This window comes from Cervus canadensis, chromosome 22 (genome assembly GCF_019320065.1).
Source record: "Cervus canadensis isolate Bull #8, Minnesota chromosome 22, ASM1932006v1, whole genome shotgun sequence".
NCBI classification, from domain to species: Eukaryota; Metazoa; Chordata; class Mammalia; order Artiodactyla; family Cervidae; genus Cervus; species Cervus canadensis.
This window is the reverse complement of record NC_057407.1, coordinates 14752886-14772383: the sequence shown is the minus strand read 5'-3', so window position 1 is coordinate 14772383 and position 19498 is coordinate 14752886. Positions and strand designations below refer to the sequence as shown.

At 45.1% G+C, this 19498-nt stretch overlaps 1 long non-coding RNA gene across 1 annotated transcript in view; it reads right to left on the bottom strand.

Moving 5' to 3' along the window:
- Positions 1-19498, bottom strand: part of LOC122424424 — a 277726-nt gene that overhangs the window by 124532 nt on the left and 133696 nt on the right. The window contains exon 22 of the long non-coding RNA XR_006264410.1: positions 13093-13166. This is a non-coding gene — a long non-coding RNA (uncharacterized LOC122424424). The remainder of the gene's footprint in view (positions 1-13092; positions 13167-19498) is intronic.

The window sequence follows — 19498 nt, the reverse complement described above, 5'->3', positions numbered from 1 at the left end:
AAATAACCATCATGTATTCCAAAGTCTTCTGGCAGAGTCCTAGTTTCATATAATTTTCTTCTTTGTAGTAAACATAACTCTTGATGAGTTTAACTGAATGGGATTTAATTTGTACATCTTTGTAAGAACTTCTGTGAAAAGAATCAGACCAGAAAAGTTCAAAGTTCATTTTACTGTTTTCTGCTCTTTGCTTGAGAGACGCTCCCTGTGTGTACAAAAGTGTGTCACTATATTTATGGGACCCTTTTGAATTGAGCTAGGCTTTCATAGGTTTAGCGGGTTACTGGAAATTTTTCCCTTTTCTAATCTCTCATGTAGGTATCTTTCTGCCAAATGGATCATTGTGGGTCTATGGAATTAGAGGTGTGGTTATTGCCTTACTGAGTTTTATTATCTCTTCCCAGAGCTTCCCATCCAAGTACAACATCCACGCTTTTCATGGAGGCAGCAACCTCACCTGCAGGTGCCTGAGTTCTTACGGATGGGCCAGCACTGGTCATGAGGAGTCAGCTCAGTGGGTCCACATCACAGGGATTTAGGAATTCAGGGATGTAATTAAAATTTTGCAAGCGTTATATTTCAGAACTGAAAGAATGTAAAAGCTCTGTAGGAAAGAGATTCGCCAGTTCCCTCCCTGACCAGGAATGTCTGGCAAAGTAGATTCTGATGGGGCCGCCTGTAAATGTTTCTTCACAGCAGAGTTGAAGATCATTATCCTGATACCCGGTCATGAGTTCTGAGAGGATAACCCTTTTCTTCTGGGTGAGCCCATGTTTTCCATACCTTGGAGGTCTTGGTGTCATGAAAGGAGAGGCCATCTGATGGTCAAATTTCCTAGGGAGTGGGCTGTCATAGGTCTAGATGCTGCGTGGTCAGTTCCCACTTGGCTTTATAAGGAAGGAGCAAAGCTGGAGGGGAGCCTAGGAAGGAGCCCTTGATTGGGGTCCTGTCCCTGACCTTCTGCCCCACCCTCACCTATTGCACAAAATGGAATAAAGAGATGTGAGAGGCGATTCGAAGTGATCAAATCCAAGTCAAACCAAACTAAACAAATTGGGGTTTTATAACTGAAAGTTATGAAAGTAACTGAAACGTTCACAATTGATGGTACAATTAGAAGAACCTAAATCAATTAACACACATATATGGAGTTGTTATGGGCTTCCATGGTGGCTCAGTGGTAAAGAAATCACCTGCCATTGCAGGAGATGCAAGAGACAAAAGACGCAGGTTTGATTCCTGGGTTGGGAAGATCCCTGGAGAAGGAAATGGCAACCCACTTCAGTAATCTTGCCTAGGAAAATCCCATAGACAGAGGAGCCAGGTGGCTACAGTCCATGGGTCCTCAAAGAGTCAGACACGACTTAGCAACTAAACAACAACAACAATACAGAGTTGTTACGAGTCTGTATCTCTCCAACTCTTGGCTCTGCCCTCCTTTTTGTTGTCTTCAGTCACTGGTAGGCTTTTCCCACATGGAAGCAAGATGGGTATCAACCACTCTGGGCCTCATCCTACCAACTCAGCAACCCCAACAGAAAGACAAACTCCCTTTCCCAATAATCCCAGCAAACATCTCAAGGCTCACTCTTGTTAACTTAACTTGGGTCTTCTTTCCACTCACAGAAGTGAGGGCTGGAGTCGCCCTTATTTAATCCACATGGTCTGAGAGAGGAGAGGAAGTGCAATTTCACAAGTGGAGATTTGGGTATTGTATCCAGAAAAAGAGGGAATGAAAAAAAACCTTCTCATATATACGGACAAATGCTTTAAGATAACAGGGTGAAAGTGGAATTTTAAGCAATCTCAAGTCAGGAAGATTAAAATTGGTAAAATATTATATCTGTGGTAAATGTTTGCATTATAGAACAATCCATTACCCTTAAATAGAATTGTCCCAGCACAACAATAAAGTGCCTACTTATGGATCTGTAGACTTCAAGATTATGGGTGAGGAGGGCACACACACACAAACAAAAATACAGCTAAGGCATTAAGAGATGTTGAATTAATACAAATTTGTGAGGGGAAAAAAGCATGCTTTAGTCAATGAATGAGAATGCAGTTTTACTTACTAGGGTCAAGTTTACATGCATTAAAAAATCCTCCCTTGAGACTTCATCAACTTTTATAATTGGAGTACAAAAGTTAAGTGTTTTAGTTGGAGGAAAAGGGAAAGAGCAGAGGTTTCCAACTGCATGTCTGCCCAGCTGGTCAGGGACAGTAGGAGAGAAGGTTGATAAAAGCACAAATCAGCAACGTTATCTCTCAGGCCTGGGGAGCTACTACTGGCTGGTTGGGTGGGTCCATTCATGGATGATCCATATATAGTAGCATCTGAAACGGGGCATTGCCCCTTAGCCACTCTTGCCCCTCTAGGGTATCATGAGAACACATCTGAGGTCAGGACCTGGACACCACGTGGGGGATGAGATGGCTTCATTTCACTATCTTTGAAATTGTCACCAGAAATCCAGACGTAGGACATTGAAGATCTCTTTTTTAAAAAGCTGAAAGAATCGATTCCTGGATGTTGGCTAGCTCTTCCTCCATGGGGCTTGAGGTCACTAGCCCATGCAGTGTAAGAGCGTGATTGATTGCCATGGCATCATACATAATAATAATAAAAGATGTGTTACTGATACCCTGATACCGTAAGAGCTATTTTTATCTTGTTCTTCCCTTATTTTTCATCTGTATCAGTGTGGTTTATGTAAACCTGACACATTTGTGTATGTGAAACAGATGCAGGGCAAAGCACAGTCGTGTCTGTTTGAACCATATTTTTTTAATCATAGACATGATTTATGAAAATGTTCTATGCGTATGAGTTTTTTCTTTCTCTCTCAAACAAAATGCACAGTAATTATAAATCTAACATTCAATTTTTCTGGTACTTGAAGAGCTAGAAGTAAAGTTTTAAAGTCACTTTGCCTAATCTGTCTTCATTAGGTGTTGTAAGAGAAACTGCATTAGAATTTGAGAAAAGATTTTTGCTCTTCAAATGCATGATATGAAATGGCTTCTCAACCACATGGAGCCACATCCCCTAAACACTCTCCACCACCAAGGGGCTGGGTGCGGCTTCCCCTGCAGTCTCTCTGTAAATGGCAGAAAGAAAGGACCTTTCCCAACCTCCACCTCCGATGGAGCAACTCACCCAGTGTTTCCCCATGAGAGAGATTATTAACCCAAGTTTTACCACAGCAAATGGCCCATCACCTCTCAGATTTCTTGGACCTTCAACCTAGAAGTCTTCTCCTTCACCCTCATGTCCAATCCATGACCAATCCACGACCATGGGTTGCATAGAGTTTATCTCCTTAATGCTTTTTTAGACTCTATCTGCACCACACATCCTAGAAACCAAAGCATCACCACCTTCCTCCTGGCCATAAAACTGCCCTTAAATAACCTCCATTCTGAAATCCATTCTTGCCCTCTTCAGCTCGAACCTTTTCTTCCACAGCCAGACCTACAGCTGGAGTAAAGTTCCTGCCTGCCAGGAGCTGTGGTCGTCAGTAGAATGACTGACTGACTGATGCATAATGAATAAATACCCCAATCTCTCTCTCTCTCCTTTCCCGTTTCCACATATTCTGGCACCTTCCACTGACTGAACCCAACTCAGATGTAGACCACAGGAAGGCCCAGCGGATGAACTTGGCAGAGGTCAGCCTTCCTGGGGTACAGAGCAGGAATAGTAGGATGGAGAAGGGCAGAGAGTGAATTCAGAGGCACAGAGAAATCAACCCCCACACAGTTCCTTGGCTTAAAATCCTTCCAATGGCACCCCACTGTGCTCAGGCCCAATGCCTGCTACCCCATCTCAAATAGTCAGAAAGTCAAAGTGTTAGAATTAAAGAAAAAAAGAATTGTACTTTTCTTACTTTTTCCTAGCTATAGTAAGAAGCTGATGCCAAGACCTGTTTTATGAGAAGATTTTCTGAGATTAGCACATTGTTCAAATGGACGCTGTTAAATTAATGTTATTTAAAGAGCTTGTAGGTGGTCTCTGCAGTCTTGTTTATGTAGCTACTTTCTCGTAACTTCCCACATTTCTTTCATTATGGCCTGTGCGAAATGCAAATGACACACCAATCCCATCGGAATGATCCCGATTCTGAGTTCCTTTCCATGAACAGAGCTGCCTTGTCCCTGGGATTCATGCAAAGATGAATCAAATCTGTTCACACAAAACCAACATGGGCAATAGCTTGATCTAGCATACTTGTTAGCCTTTTCAAAAAGGTAGATGTTTGCAATAGTAGCTCTAAACTAATAAGAGCTTTTTCCTATGCCAAAGGAGACATCACTTAAATGCACATTTTAAAGCAAATAGTGATCTGTTTCTGTCATTTATTTTATGTCATGGCTTTGTTCTTTATCTTCCTTTTACCCTCCTTTCCTGCCCTTTCTTTTGCCTTTCTCCTCCATGCTTTCTCTCATTCTTTAACATATCCTCCCCTTTTCTAGAATTTTTCATCTTTTACTAAGAATAGTGTCTTCTTTTTAAATTTAATTTTTAATATAGAGAAATATAATGAAAAATTACCAATAGTTCCAGTCCTTGCAATTAACTACTATTAACAAACAGCATACTGCCTCCAGTCTGTCTTCTACAAAGAGAACCCCTGCTGTCTCATTTAGCAAAGAGCCCAGTAGTATCTAATGTGTGTTGTTTGGGGGCCACTGAAGGCAATGGGCAGAAAGAGCTGCATCTAACTATCTTGTAATACTTAGAGGGACTTACCTCTAGGAATATGCCTTGCAATGCAAGGGACGTGTGTTTGATCCCTGGTCAGGGAACTAAGATTCCACATGCCATGGAGCAATTAAGCCTGTGTGCTGCAACTACTAAGCTTGCAGGCCATAACTAGAGAGTCTGTGCACCACCACGAAAGAAGAGGTGCAAGGAAGAACCCGTGTGCTGCAACTAGGACTGGACGCAGTCATATAAATAAATTTTTTTAAAAAAAGAATACTTGGAAAATTGTACTAGGTCATCTCTGTGGGACATGCAAACTAGGTAACGGAGATGTTTTGCAACCTTTTAACCCTTCAGTATTTTTTCTTTTTCCCCCCAAAATTGAAAAGCTGCATTGAACACTGAAGAAGCTGAAAGGTAGAAATAGGGAGAAATATCCTTTGAAGAGAGTTGTGAGCATGCTGTACTTCTTACCTTACACCCAGTCCCCATCCACTGCGCGTGGGGGTTGCTTCCTCTTAACCCCAAGGCACAGAGTGAGGTTTCAAGCTCCTCCTTCAAGGAAGCAGACAGACTTCCTGGAAACTCTGGGGCTATGGAGACTGTGCTGGGCCACTGCCTGAAAGGCACAGGGGAGGGTGACTGCTCTGGGCACAGCCCACACTTCCAGAATGTTTCCTCTGGGCCACAAGCCAGCCACATAGGAGAGTCCCAGTCTGGAGGGCGTCAGGAGAGACAATGGATGGGGTGAACCTCACCAGGGGAAAGTGGGGAGCAGCCCCATGGGGAGATTTTGATCTGCATAAAGGGCCTGGAGAGGAGAGATCTCCAGTGATGAAGTGTCAGATGAGCCAGACTCCCCCGCAACCCAACATCAGCCATGGCCAGAGAAAACCAACATCAAGTTACAGCAGGGTTGCTCCAGAAGCGCCTTTCCTACCTTTTAACTCTTCCAGGCCTGGAGGAGTCAGAAACTCAGCGACCTGGGCCAAAAAGATGAGAAAGATGGGGAAATGAAGAAAGATCTGCATGCCTCTTCCTCTATTCAGAGGTCTCAACTTGAGGCCACCTGAGCTGGGAAGAGGCAAAGCTTTACCTTGAAGTGGAATTTTGACTATTACATGAAACTGTACATTATTTCTCAAAATTACACAATTTCTGAGACCATCTCTAGACTTTTTTTCCAAGAGTGGGAAAGAGTTGCCCCCAAAAGTGGGTTTGAATGGGCAAATGGGAGGAAAAAAAGAGTGTTGTATGTTGCCATCTAATTGAGTAGCAAGTCTTTATGACTTAGAGGCCAAGTAGGAGACTCAGGTTCTATCCCTGGGTCAGAAAGATCCCCTGGAGAAGGCAATGGCAACCTACTCCAGTATTTTTGCCTGGGAAACCCCATGGACAGAGGAGACTGGCGGGCTATAGTCCAGGGGGTTGCAAAAGAGTCAGACATGACTTAGCGATGAAACAACACAACATATCTACCTGCCTTTTAAAATTACAGAAATGATATGCAAACTTGCCACCTCCAAACAAATGTAAACATTATTCTTAAATCCAATGCCCCATTTGATTTCCACCTGTCTTCACTACCTGCAACCCTTATATTCCTATAAAGCATTTACCTATGTAAAGCTTTCTTCTTTCTTTTCTCTTATCTCCTATCGTTTGATCCCTGTGGCAACTCCTTGCAGGAACAGAGTGCAGCGCCAGCTCTGCTTTATCGGGGGTGAGGCTGAGGCTCACGGATGTCACAGATGTGTGCACACCTGCTTGGCGGCAGCCAGAGCTCTGGCCTCGGGCTGCACGGCAATCCTAAGCAGGGACTGGTTAAGCAGCCCATTCCCTGAGGACATCAAGGTTTGTCTTCTCCTCTTTCCTCCCTTCCTCCCGGTAACTCACCCTTTGGAAAGGAATCTTGGTTTGCATCCTTGGTATGCTGACCCGCTCTGCTGCCCCTGCGTGCCTTTCCTGTTAATGGAAGGCCTGGCACCCCTACACCTTAGTCATGCCCAATTCATCTTCATGGACTGGTCAGCCAAGCCAGCGTTTACTCAGGCCTGATGCCACTGGGCAGAGTCTTTTACAACACCAACGGTGACGGCCAATGAGGAGGCTTTTGCTTAGTTCAAGTTCATTGCCTTTTGGCATTGATACCCGATGCCTCTGGGACAGATCCATGGCATTCCTTTATGAGGTACAATGAACATCTCTTGGGCAGTTTGGGAGCCCCCTGGTGTCATTTCATTTGGCACTTAAGGCTGGAAGCCACCCCTGGGCTTCTCTCAGGGTTTGGAAACATCGCCCTGTAGCTCAGAGTGGGCGATTCTTCATTAAACAGCCAACTCTGTATGGTTCTTTATAAGAGGGAGGCTGTAACATGCATGCTGGAAGGATACAGGGGAAAGTTTTTCAGATGGTTACCTTCCTTTTTGGCCTTTTAAAATTCAACTTAAAATTCTAATCAATTGAGGAAATGCCATACCCATCGTTTGGGTCATCATAAAACATCATGGAAACCAATGTATCATCTGGGATTTTCTGGAGGAAAATGAGAACAGGGGTTCCCCCAGCTCTAGTGTCCCATCCAGGCCACCTTTTAGTTGAATTCATTTTCCTCATCCATATGCCCAATTTATATTTTTAAATTCCAAATCGGAATTTCCCCTTTACTAACTAGCCATGATTTGTGATTGGGGTGTCAAAGGACTGTCAGAATACTGCTGTCATTACAAGCATAGCTTTGGAATTAGACCTAAGTCTGAATTTTGGATTAACTACTTTCTGTAAGTGAGAACTTGGCCAAGATTATTAGTTACTGGCTGCTGCCGAGCCTCCATGTTTTACATGTACAGTGGTTTTCAGTGTGAGCCCTGGACTAGTAGCTTTGACGTCAATGAGCAATCTGTTAGGAATATGCCCTCTTCCAGCAACCTACCCCTGGAACTCAACTGAATCAAAAACTCCAGAGGTGGGACTAGCATGTTGAAACCACCCTTCTCAGTGGGCTACCTGGGCCAAAGCTTGAGACTTCCCCCTGCTCTGTATAGTAGAGTGAAGGTCTTGCCTTGATTGGGTTAGAGTTTGTGATTTAAAGAGGGGACAAGCTGTGCTGGTCAGCGCTCTGCCCTGACACCTCTGCCCCGGTGCACAGAGATATGAGCGGTGTGATTCAGTGGGTGAGCACACGACAGGGAAGCGAGGTTTAGCCACATCTTTGTGGCACTGCTGTGCTGGTATCTGTATAAGTGGCTGGGAGACAGTCTCTCTGGTCCTGAGGGAGCTCTAATAGGGAAAGGCAGTCAGCGCAAGGATGCTCAATGAGCACGGAAGATGCTTGGTGAGGTGGAGCCCTTGGGGGACACGGGCAGGCACTGCGGCAAATCTTCACGTCCACACTCAGGTCTTAAAATAACCCTGACGTCGTCTGAATGAGGCTGAAGGCTTCCGGCCCCTCACAAGCTGCTCATCTTGCCGACATCTGGGGGAACTATCTTGTTTCTTTGTTCTCAGTCTCTCTGAACTTGGTTTGCTGGTGGTATTGGCAGGATCTCCTCCTTAGGAGAAGGGTAGGGGAAAAGTCTCCAGTTGGCCCGACTCTCCAAGTATCACACGTTCGCTCCTCTGCCGTGCAGGACACTCAGCCCTGTGCACATAGTTTCTGCATGACCACGGTTCTCTCCGGCAGCAGGATGAACCGCCCCCCTCAGCCATGCTGAGCCCAGGCTTTTCAGCTCCTTTGTAGAGGCATGTGCCCAGGAGGGCAGGGAAGCCTGGAAATGTCTGCTGAAGTTAACAGCGCCCTGTCTGGAAGGCACTGGAGCTGGGGCCTCCCAGGGGGCCGCGGAACCCCCGGTCTCCCAGGTAAAACGTGAGAGCACAGAGGGAGGGACATGTCAGGCGATGCTGACAAGGCAGGATGCCAGCCTTCTGGCTCTGGTTGTGATGAGCAGCAGCCTCCTGCCTGGCCTGCGGTCAACACCAGATCTCTGCTCCATCCAGATCAAAAAGTAGTCCCGAGAAGCCGTGCCTTTTCCCTGGAGTCATCCTCTGCTTCATCTAAGCACATCACATTCCGAGAAAGAAAATGTATGCTCTCTGAAAACCTTCCCCGGCCCCATGAGGATCCAAAAAGCAGAGTGAGAAAAGAACAGGGACTGTTGGACACTGACCTCTCAGCAGACTTCCCTTCAGAAGTGCGACACCCGAGGGAGGCGGCAGGTAGAGACACACAGGCACACGGCGCCTTCTGAGGGTGAAACCCAGATCCCTGCTAGCTTCTCCTCGTATTGTTTCTCCAGCTTTGGCCACACAGGGCTCTCTAATCTCTGTCCTGGGATTCCACTGTGACTGTTTCTCATGTATTATTATTGCTAAATTTGTTGTGGGAAGAACGAATGATGACTGTTATCCTTGAAAGGAAATTCACAATGCAGGTATGGGTTCATTTACATCTCAGCTCAAGTACTGTCCATCCCATGTGGCAGATTCAGGGGAGAGAGGCATGTACATTAAAAACAAAACAAAACTGAGTCTAAATAATGTGAGCCCCACACTTCCTCCATGAGGGTGCTCAGTGTCAGCTACAGGGTGAGCAAGGTGGTGATGTTGGCAAGGGTGGTGGAGAAACACACCCCAAATGTGGTCCATTACCAGAGTTACCACTAGTTCAAAATGAATAAGGGCCCCAGATCTGTGTTCAAGGACCTGCCGATTCCCTAAGTCTCCTCTCTTGCTGACTGCTGCTCCTGATACTCAGTGGGGCATGATGGTACTCATTTTTCTACTAGAAAGAAATAGGACAAAATTTTAACTACAAGTGGGACAATGTGACCAAAAGCAGATTAATGCATGTTTGATTAATTGAGCATCTTGCCCACAGTGAAACCTTGACTAATGAAGAACACACCACGTCCTGCAGGCCAGAGGGAAGGGCACCTCAGCGCTCAGGATTTTATCATCACAGCTCAGACCTGACCGCTTGACCCCTCATCCCTGTACTGGTACTGGATGCTCACCTCTGAGCTGAGAGTTCCAAGGAATTCAGGCTTAAATGCACTGTGGTCCTTCTTCCTTGTTGGTCTCCATGGAGAGAGACATTCGCAGCCAAGTGACACTAAGCCTGGACTCTGAGGAAGCATGAGGGGTGCACACGTAGGAGGATGGCAACCACAGGATATGAGGAAAAGACCCTGCAGGCAGAGGGGATGGCTCTGGGGTGGGTTTGGGGTGGGCGTGGGCAGGAGGTGCTTGGGGGAGTCTGGCTGCACTAAGGATGTCAGGAGGCAGGCAGCGAGGCAAACACGGCAGGCTGGAAAGCTGCCATTTTATTGACTTTGCAAAGGGCAGCCTTAGAGGGTTCCTGGGCCTGCGAATATTAAGATCACATCTGTGTTTTGGGAATGAAAGCTGGTGTCGAGTGTGGAAGGTGAACTGAGAGAAAGAGAGGCAGGCAGCTGGCCAGCTGTTCAGAGGGCCCGAATCACTCTAGGCAAAGCTCTCTTGACAGCACTGGAGACAGGGGTGGACGGCACAAGCTGATGTGGGGTCACTGTGGGGCAAGAGGTTTTGGTTGGGGGTGAAGAATAAGTTGCTGATGATCACGCCAAGGTCGAGAGCCTCTGTTTGTCCATCTCAAGCCATGATTTGTGAAAAATGGTTCCTGAGGGCCTTGAAGCCCTGCAGGTCTTCCCGGTAACCTCCCCATGAAGGTCATGGGCGGTGAGACATCTGAGGGATGAGGCAAGCTTGCACAATCGGATTTTTCACCTGAGCCCAACCCGAGGTCTGCTACCTTCCGTGGGAGGGAGGCACTGAAAGCTTTGGAGAACTAGCTTCTAATTCCATCCAGGAGATTTCTGAGTCACTCTGACGCACACATGGAGTCCTGGGTCCTGTCCAAAGAGGAGCAGGCTGCTGTGAGAGCCATGTCCTGACCAAGGTGGGTCCTCATCCGTAATGAGACAAGCTCCTCGTTCACTGCGTTACTGCCCACTTCTTGCCTTGGGTGCTGCTTAATAAACATAAATTCCTTTAATCCACATTCTAACATGTTATCACCAATTTAGTGAGGATGAAATGGGCTCATCGGACTTCCTAAAACTGCTTTCCTCTCGTTTTGCTCTCAAATTTTGATTAAAATAAATCAGTTGGTATTCTGGTCTACTAGTATTTGCCACTTGATGTGTCTCTCTTTGTAATCTGAGCCATTCTTTTCTTCTCTGACAACTGTCGCGTCCTTCTGAGAGCCTCAGCCCTAGCCTTTTCTCGCTTACTGATGTGGACACCTGATGGAGCCTCTCAACTGGAAAGTCATGCTGCTCAACTCTGTTCACATCACTTAGTCGCCCTCGTTAGACACCTTGCTCTAGTGCTTCTGCAGGTTTATGACTTTGGATCTTTGACTGCCATTGTGAAAGGGTTTGGTGGGGAAAGAGGGCATGGAAATAAATGAGCATGTGCTCAAGTCCTTATGTTTAAAAAGAGCTATTTTAAGTAGTTAAGTATTTTGAGCTATTTTAAGTATTTTTCGAAAACTCCATCAGAAACTGAGGCTCACACCACTCATTATTAGAGAAATGCAGATCAAAACTACAATGAGGCATCACCTCACACCAGTCAGAATGGTCATCATCAAAAAGTCTACAAACAAACAAAAAGTCTACAAACAATAAACACTGGAGAGGATGTGGAAAGAAGGGAACCTCCTGCATTATTGATAGGAATGTAAATTGGTATAGCCTCTAAGAAGAACGCTATGGAAGCTCCTTAAAAAGCTAAAAACAGTTACCATATGATCTAGCAATCCCACTCTTGGGCATGTATCCAGTGAAAACCATAAGTCACAGTGGCTAAGACTCTGCACTCCCAAAGCAGGGGGCCCAGGGTTTGATACCTGGTCAGGAAACTAGATCCCACATGCCACAACTACAGATTCTGCATGCTGCAACTAAGACCCAGCACAGCCAGATAAACAAACAAGACAAAGCACATGCACCCCATGTTCATTTCACCACTATTTACGATAGCCAAGCTATGGGAGCTACCTAAATGTCCATCAACGGGTGAATGCACGAAGACACAGACACGCAATGGAATACTACTCAGTCATATAAAAAGTGAAATGCTTCCATTTGCAGCAACATGGGTGGACCTGCAGATTATCACACTAAGTGAAGTAATCCAGACAGAAAAAGACAAATATCACATGGTATCACTCATATGTGGCATCTAAAATATCATACAAATGAACTTCTTCACGAAACAGAAAGAGACCCATACAATCAGAAACAAACTCATGGTTACCAAAAAGCAAATGTGGTGGGGAAGGATAAAGTAGGAGCTTGGGATTAACACATACACACTTCTATGTATAAAATAGATAACCAACAAGGAGCTACTGTATAGCACAGGGAACACTACTCAATATTCTGTAATACCTACATGGGAAAAACATCTGAAAAAGAATGGAAGGGAAAAAAAGAGAAACTATTGGTTGCCCAACCTAATACCAAACAGGCTAACTGGTAATAATAGGCTAATTAGCATCACCGAGTGTCTAGAATAATGCCTGGAACCGAAAAAGTACTCAGTAAATACTTGGAGAATACGTATTATATAAAGTTGATGCTGCTCTCTAATTGCTGTGATGTGTGTGTATGTGCATGACTGGGGCAATGGGTAAGGTGAGAAAGGATGGACTTACAGTACAAGGACCCCTGGGTTCCACCCTTGACCCTATCACAAGCCAAGCAAGTGAGTCTGAGGCTCACCTTTCTCCTCTACAAGGTGAGAATAACAACACAACATGCAGAAGTACAGTGAAGATCAGACTTCATGATACTGATAATTTTAATACTAATTAATAGCTACCAGTTCTCACACCTTTCCAAGCACTTCCTATGTATTCTCTTAACTATTCCACACAACAGCCCTATGAAGTGGGTAATATTCACATCTCATCTTACAGATGAGGACAGGAGATTCAGAGAAGTGAGGTTGCTCAGCTTAAGTGCCCCACTACAGAGTGAGGAAGGCAGGTTAAGATTCACACTCAAGTCTACGGTATTTATGACAGAGCCTCAGACATGCTAACTATTACCACTGTGTTCAATAAAACTGAGAAACAATGTCCTGATTAATAATATATATTTTTTTCTGGTACCCATAATCTATGAAAATAAGGTAGCAATAGAGGATTAAAAGGATCCACTGGTGGTAAAAAGTGAACTGGCTCCTTGGAGAGGTTAAGCACACATATGTCTTTTAGCACGACCATTCTGCTGTTCAAAGATCCTTCTTCTCCCTAGCAGTTTTCAAACTATAGAAACCCAGCTCAACGGTTTTCCAAGAGCTCAAAAGATAGCTTTAGGACTCAGATTTTCTCTCACCTCTGATATGTTCCCATTGACTCCATCTGGATTCCACAAGATGACTGCCAGTGGCCTCAGGCTTACACCAGCTCCTGTGGAAACAAGGCCTCTTTTCAGTAATTCTCACAAAGATTTTGGAGTTGAATCTCTCACTGAGTCTGATGATCCCACTCCCAGAGCCTTGGTGGGAAGTCTGTCTACATGAAATTATGTACAATTGAAAGAGAAAACAAGATGGTTTCTCCCCAATCAAACTGCTGAGTTCAGGAGATGGAGAAAGGAATGGTGAACAGGCAAAACGACACCCCTGTGAGGGGGTCTGCGAGGTGGGGCCGTGAGCTGGGGTGCTGCAGCAAGATGGAAAGGAGTCAGCGGGACTCAGACCCCTCAGTTAAGAACCACAGGCTCACGCAACTTCCCGTGTGGGGTAGGGGGCACTATTCATGATGCAGAGTCTGGGTGAACAGCCCACTGTGTGAAACGCCCAAGTCCCATTTCAACTAGAGCAAATATGTCCTGATAGGATCCATTGCCTTGAGTTGTTATTGGTCAGCCTCTTGGCTGCACTTTTTGTAACTGAGGCAGGGAGCTCAATACTACTCTTCCCCATCTCCTCGGGGTAAGTCAAGAAAGGCACAGTGAACATTTGGTGTGTGACTGAGTGAATATACTGGGTACAGGGTGCTTGTGGAGGCTACAAAGACGAATCCGAGGTTTTCCACTCCACATTCTCACCACTCATGGTTCTGGCAACCACCATATGTGTGACCATCTATTTAATGGCGGTTTGAATGGCTGGACCATGCTCCCCCCGCCACCCAAATGAGAGCAGAGATTGTATCTGGCTTTACACTGTTACAACCATGTAATGTTCAATCAATACTTGTTGATTTTGGCTGACTCTAAAAAGTTAACAATGCATTTTTAAATTATATAAATAGTACACAAATGTGTATTGGTTGGAAAAATATTCTAACATTACAGAAAAGACTAAGCATTCTCTGACCAATCCCTAATCTCAAATACTCCCCTTCTGGCAAAGTGACAACAGCAACCACAATGGCAAATATCATTTTAGTTTTTTGTTTGTAAGTGAGGCTTGCTTACACACAGTTTTGTGGAAATGTATGGTATTGTTTCGAGGCTTATACCCAGTTCCACTCAGCGTCCTCCAGCAGTTACATCTTATATAACTATACAACAAACCAGGAAATGACATTGGTACAAAGCAGGTATATAGTTCTGTGCCATTTTATCACATGCAGATTTGTGTGTCTGCAACCACAGTCAAGATACAGAATTATTTCTTCAATAAATTATTCCAATTATTCCATCAGTTACTCTTTTATATGGTCCTACCTCCACCTCCCCCTCTACCATTCCCAAACTTCTGCCAACCACTAATCTTTTCTCTATATCTATAATTCTGTCATTTGGAGACAGAATTATACAAATGGAATTATAAATTATATTAAATGCAATCATACAGTATTTGACCCTCTGAGATTGTTTTTGTTCACTCCACATAGTGCCTTTGAAATGGAACCTTTCTTTTTTTTTTTTTTTTTCAATATAACATAAATGACATTGTGTTACACATAAGCTTTTTAACTGGACCATGTATCCCAGACCCTTACCTTCAGGATATTCCAACATAGCTAATCCATTGTAACTGTCCCATGATATTCCATAGAGCAGTTTCATGATGCTTTCATAATTCCCCTACTGACTGTTGCCTATGAGCTCTCTCTCCTCAAGAGGCTGCTTACAATGCAGCCGCTTTCCTAGGCTCTTTCACATATAGGTCCACATCTGTGAGTTGTGCTTAACCAGAGGTGGGAAAGCAGATACTGGGGAAAGGGTGCCCCAAAACAGAGTCTACAGGGGAGTCTCAAATTTTTAAACAAGGCATGTGATCAAGTTCTTATGGTTCTTGAATCTCTTTTGCTTAATCCCTTTGCTAGGAGGTAAGGTTTCTTCCCACCACCTAGAAACATGAATGAAGCTGAGGTGATGGAGGAGAAAAATCAGTGTTTTCCCAGTTGCCCACCATTGTTAAGTGAATAAATTCCATGGCAATAACTTCTGCCCCCCGTGCTCTAGAAAGATCCCCTAAAGACACACACACAACCCCCAAGAGACATAGGAGTAGATGACAGGATGCCGATCAGCCTTCCTTTGCTTTCTCTGCAGGTATTAAGACCATCTCTCTGCGTGACGAGCGGGTGGAGAGATGTCCCACAGTCCCGTGATGAAGTGCTGATGCTGAGGGCCTCGGGTGAACAGGGTGGCAGTGAGACCCTGGGAATTCTCCTGTGAGACAACTCAAGTTACAAGCTCTCAGCTCCATCCTGACAGAACTTGACCATGGTTTCCAGGCCAGAAAGCTTTGGCAAGCCCCAAGCCCCAAACTCGGGTACTCGGGCCAGACTGATTTGTGAAGACTCAAATTCCTTCTCCGCCTCCTCCCTTCTCGTGCCATGCTCTGAGCCTTCTGAACAAAATCTTGGGCCTGTTACTCCTGTCTGGGAGGCTCAGAATTTTAAATTTTTTTTTATTCTTTGGGAAAAAAAGGGGAGGGTGCTCATGTTAATAGACAAACCAGGAATCCAAACTGAAAGCAGAGGCCATGTAAACAAAACCCTTTTATGTGGTGGCTCCAAATGAGTTTACTTTAACAAAAACAGGACAAGTAAATAAGTGAGGTTTACAAATATAAACTGCAAAGTTGCTGAAGTGTGAGATAAATTGTCTAAAGCCCTTCTGTTTAAATTCTATGGCCTGGCATTTCTTCTTTTGCGTTTCTATCAGAGAGAGTCTGGGGTGGAGAGAATGTTCTGTACAAGAGAAAAGAATTTCTCAGAGTGGGGCCAAGATGTGACCTGATTAGGGGACTTCCTGCAGGGACCTGCCAGGGTCGGGCTCTCCTCCATCCCAGGGCACAGCGAGATACCTGGCTGGCGGTAGCACCTGAGTCCCCCCACCCCATGGAAGGGACTCTTCGAAACATCTTGTTCTGTCAATGTGACCCCAGAAAGCAATGCTGTGCTGGAGGTGGGTAGGGATAACAAGAAAAACTCCATCAGATGTCATTGTTACTTGAAGGGAAATCTGCTTCTTTTATCCACCAAGAAGCAGAGGGTGTGCCCAGCAGGTGGAATTCATTACGAAGACTAGCGTCCCTGCCAGCAGGATTGGTAACCTGGCATTCAACCACTCTCCCAGGGAAAAAAAATCTAAACATGGCATGAGATTTCATCTGGGTGGTTCTGAGACAGTCAACTGGATCAGGAGGTGGGGGTAGGGGTCAAACCAGTACAAGGAGTGTGGGAAGCAGGCAAAGAATGGTGGGGTGGGAAGGGGGGTGGTAAGAAGACCCGTGTGCCCTGGTGTGCGAGTGAATGTTTCAACATCTTGCAGATGGGGGAAGAGTCCTGATTTGTTTCTGGATTTCCATGGAGTAAATACTTCCAGCAAGGGCAATTTCAAGTCACCAGTGGGAAGTCACTTGACTCACAAAACTCTTGAAAACTTAACAATCAGCTCTCCCTAGCTGATTGAACTGGCTGGTATGAACTGGCTCTGGCAGAGCAATGCGTGCATGGGGCAGGAAGTGGATCTCAAAAGCTTGGGGTGAGAGGCAAAGTGGGGAGACTAAAGTCTGAACTATTTTCCCAATGATTTAGAATGCCCTATGTTTCTTTTCTTTATTATTATTATTATTATTATTATTATTATTTTTAATTTTTTTATTAGTTGGAGGCTAATTACTTCACAACATTTCAGTGGGTTTTGTCATACATTGACATGAATCAGCCATAGAGTTACACGTATTCCCCATCCCGATCCCCCCTCCCACCTCCCTCTCCACCCGATTCCTCTGGGTCCTCCCAGTGCACCAGGCCTGAGCACTTGTCTCATGCATCCCACCTGGGCTGGTGCAGCGCGGGGCACGCTCCATATTATTATTATTTTTTAAAATAATGCTTAGAATGTTTGTGTAACCTCTGATGCTCTTTTAGACTCAATGGCTGGATTGCATTTTCTCCAGGTTATTGATATATTCTATGCCTGGCACGTAAGAGGGGCTCAAAACATTTTATGATTGGTCTAAAGGTCTGATGGATGCTATAATTAATAAGAGTACCCACTATGTGCAACGCACTGGACTAAGTCCTTGACAGGAAGTATCTATCCATCTTCATTGCCAGCTTCTCAAGTCACGATAGGTGGATCACATGGAGAATTGATCACATGTATGTTTACCTGGGCTGTGCCCCAGATCTTCATTTAAGCAGGCTTTCCACATGGATTTTATACTAACTGAAATTTTAGAACCACTTTCTGGTGGGGGAGATCTTATTACCATTATATAGATGAGGCAATGGAAGCTAGTAACTTTCCCAGGGTTGTACATTAGATAACCAGTCCAAGACACCCAGTTAGATCTGCCAGGTGTCAATATTAACCAGTAGACTAGATGGGTTCCCATAAGACAAAGCCGAGTAATTGGATGGATGAATGAGTGAGTGCCTGACAGATCTCTCCACACCAAATGTTCACCGTGGAATTCAAAACGTGAACGTCAAAGAAGGGGAAGCCAATAGGGGTCAGTTATACTAATTTGGGGGCAAGGTGATGAGGCTTAGAGTAAAGATGTTGAAAACAGAATGTAAGACATTGTGGTAATGATTCAGTGCTTCGCTATGTATCAGGGACTGTGTGAGTTTTGCATCATTGCTTCACTTAATCTGTATAACAACTCAACAGGAGAAATGCTGTCACCCATGCTTCACAGTGTGTGATTCAGAAAGAATAACCCATTGCGTTCACCATTAGGAAGCAGAACAGCTGGGATTAGAACTCTAGACTTCCTGAGTCTGTGCTCCCTGGCTTCTGATAAACAGGGATTCAAACCTACTCACTGAGACTAAAGAGGAAGGTCAAAGCCAGCCTGAGGGAGGGTGGGGGCAAGTCTTGGGAGTGGGCTTCCTGACAGGTCTACCAAGGAGGACCTTCAGCAGTGACTGGAAGAAGCTGAGTGGAGGATAGCAGGTGTCATGAGCACCGGGAATATGAGCCTGTGTCTATCTGGTTCTTGGAAGATGTCACTGAGGCTGGGGCATCCTCAACTCTTGTATGAACAGATGCTAACTGCTGGTGAAATATTTTCTTACAGCTCTTCAGGAGTCTAGGTCCTGAATTTTGTCTTATCTCACAGCCAGGTACAGGTCAAAGGAAGCTTGGAGCATCTCTTCTTGGAACGGAGGCCATTTCTTGGAGATGAAGGTCATCAGTGGTGATTAAAACTTCAAAATAAAAAGGAAGTGCCTTCTGAAGAATGTTCTATAATTTTTCCCCCTTCCCCTTCTTCATCTTTCCCACTCATAGTTGTGCACAGAGCTAATGACAAAGGGATGAAAATAAAAGTCTTGTTGGCCGGAAGAAGCACATATTTGTGCGGTGGGGAGAAATGAGTTGGAGAGCCTGCCTTCTGCCAGGAAGACAGGCTTCCTGGGAATCATCCTTCTCGAGTAAGAGGGTTTGGAATGAACACAACATGACATAATTAATAAGCAGATCAGTGTCTGCACACAAGCTTTCTTTAAAGAATGTCTAGGATTCTGTGGGTGGGAAGAAGCCAGGACAGCAGGCGAAGGGTGAAGAGGAAGGGGCGTCCACCAAATGACTCTGCCAAGGCCATGCTTTTTATTGATCTGCTCTGGTCCTGGTCTTTCCTCAAGCACAGGAGTCGGGGTGGGGCAGGTGGGCAGTTTTCCTGCATCACCCCTGGGCTTCTAAACTGGTCTAATCTCTCTGGAGGGTAAATGGGTAAAATGTCACCATCTCTAATGAATGCCCACTGCTGACTATCATAAAACCAACTAGGGTTTGGGAGCCGTTTGTTACTGTAGGGTTATTTAGCCCCATCCTGACGGAAGTAGTAGATAATGATGGACATTTAAGCAAAAGGTATTTGCACCCTACAAAAGAATCTTATGTGGCTCTAAAATTAGGAGACAGTTGCACATTTGTTTAAAAAAAGAAGAAAGAAAAGAAACGTTTTTTGGTCACACAGCATAGCACTGGGACTTCAGTTCCTGACCGAGGATTGAACCTGTGCTCCTCGCATTGGAAACAGAGTCTTAACCACTGGACCACCAGGGAAGTCCCAGACAGTTGCACATTTATTCATGTGTAAGGTTCTCTGAAGTGTATTTTCAAACAGAAAAGCCATGACACCAAAGAGCACACAGGGCATGGTTCTCCTTTGCTAATCTAGACGCGTGACCTGCAGGTGCTGCTGGCATCCAAACACGACTGCACAATTCCCTCCCCTCCCCCGGCACTGTGTCTCAGCGCAGTTCAAGGGCCCTGGCCCTTACGTGCACTGCATCATGATTTCAGTTTCTCCGCAGCTCTC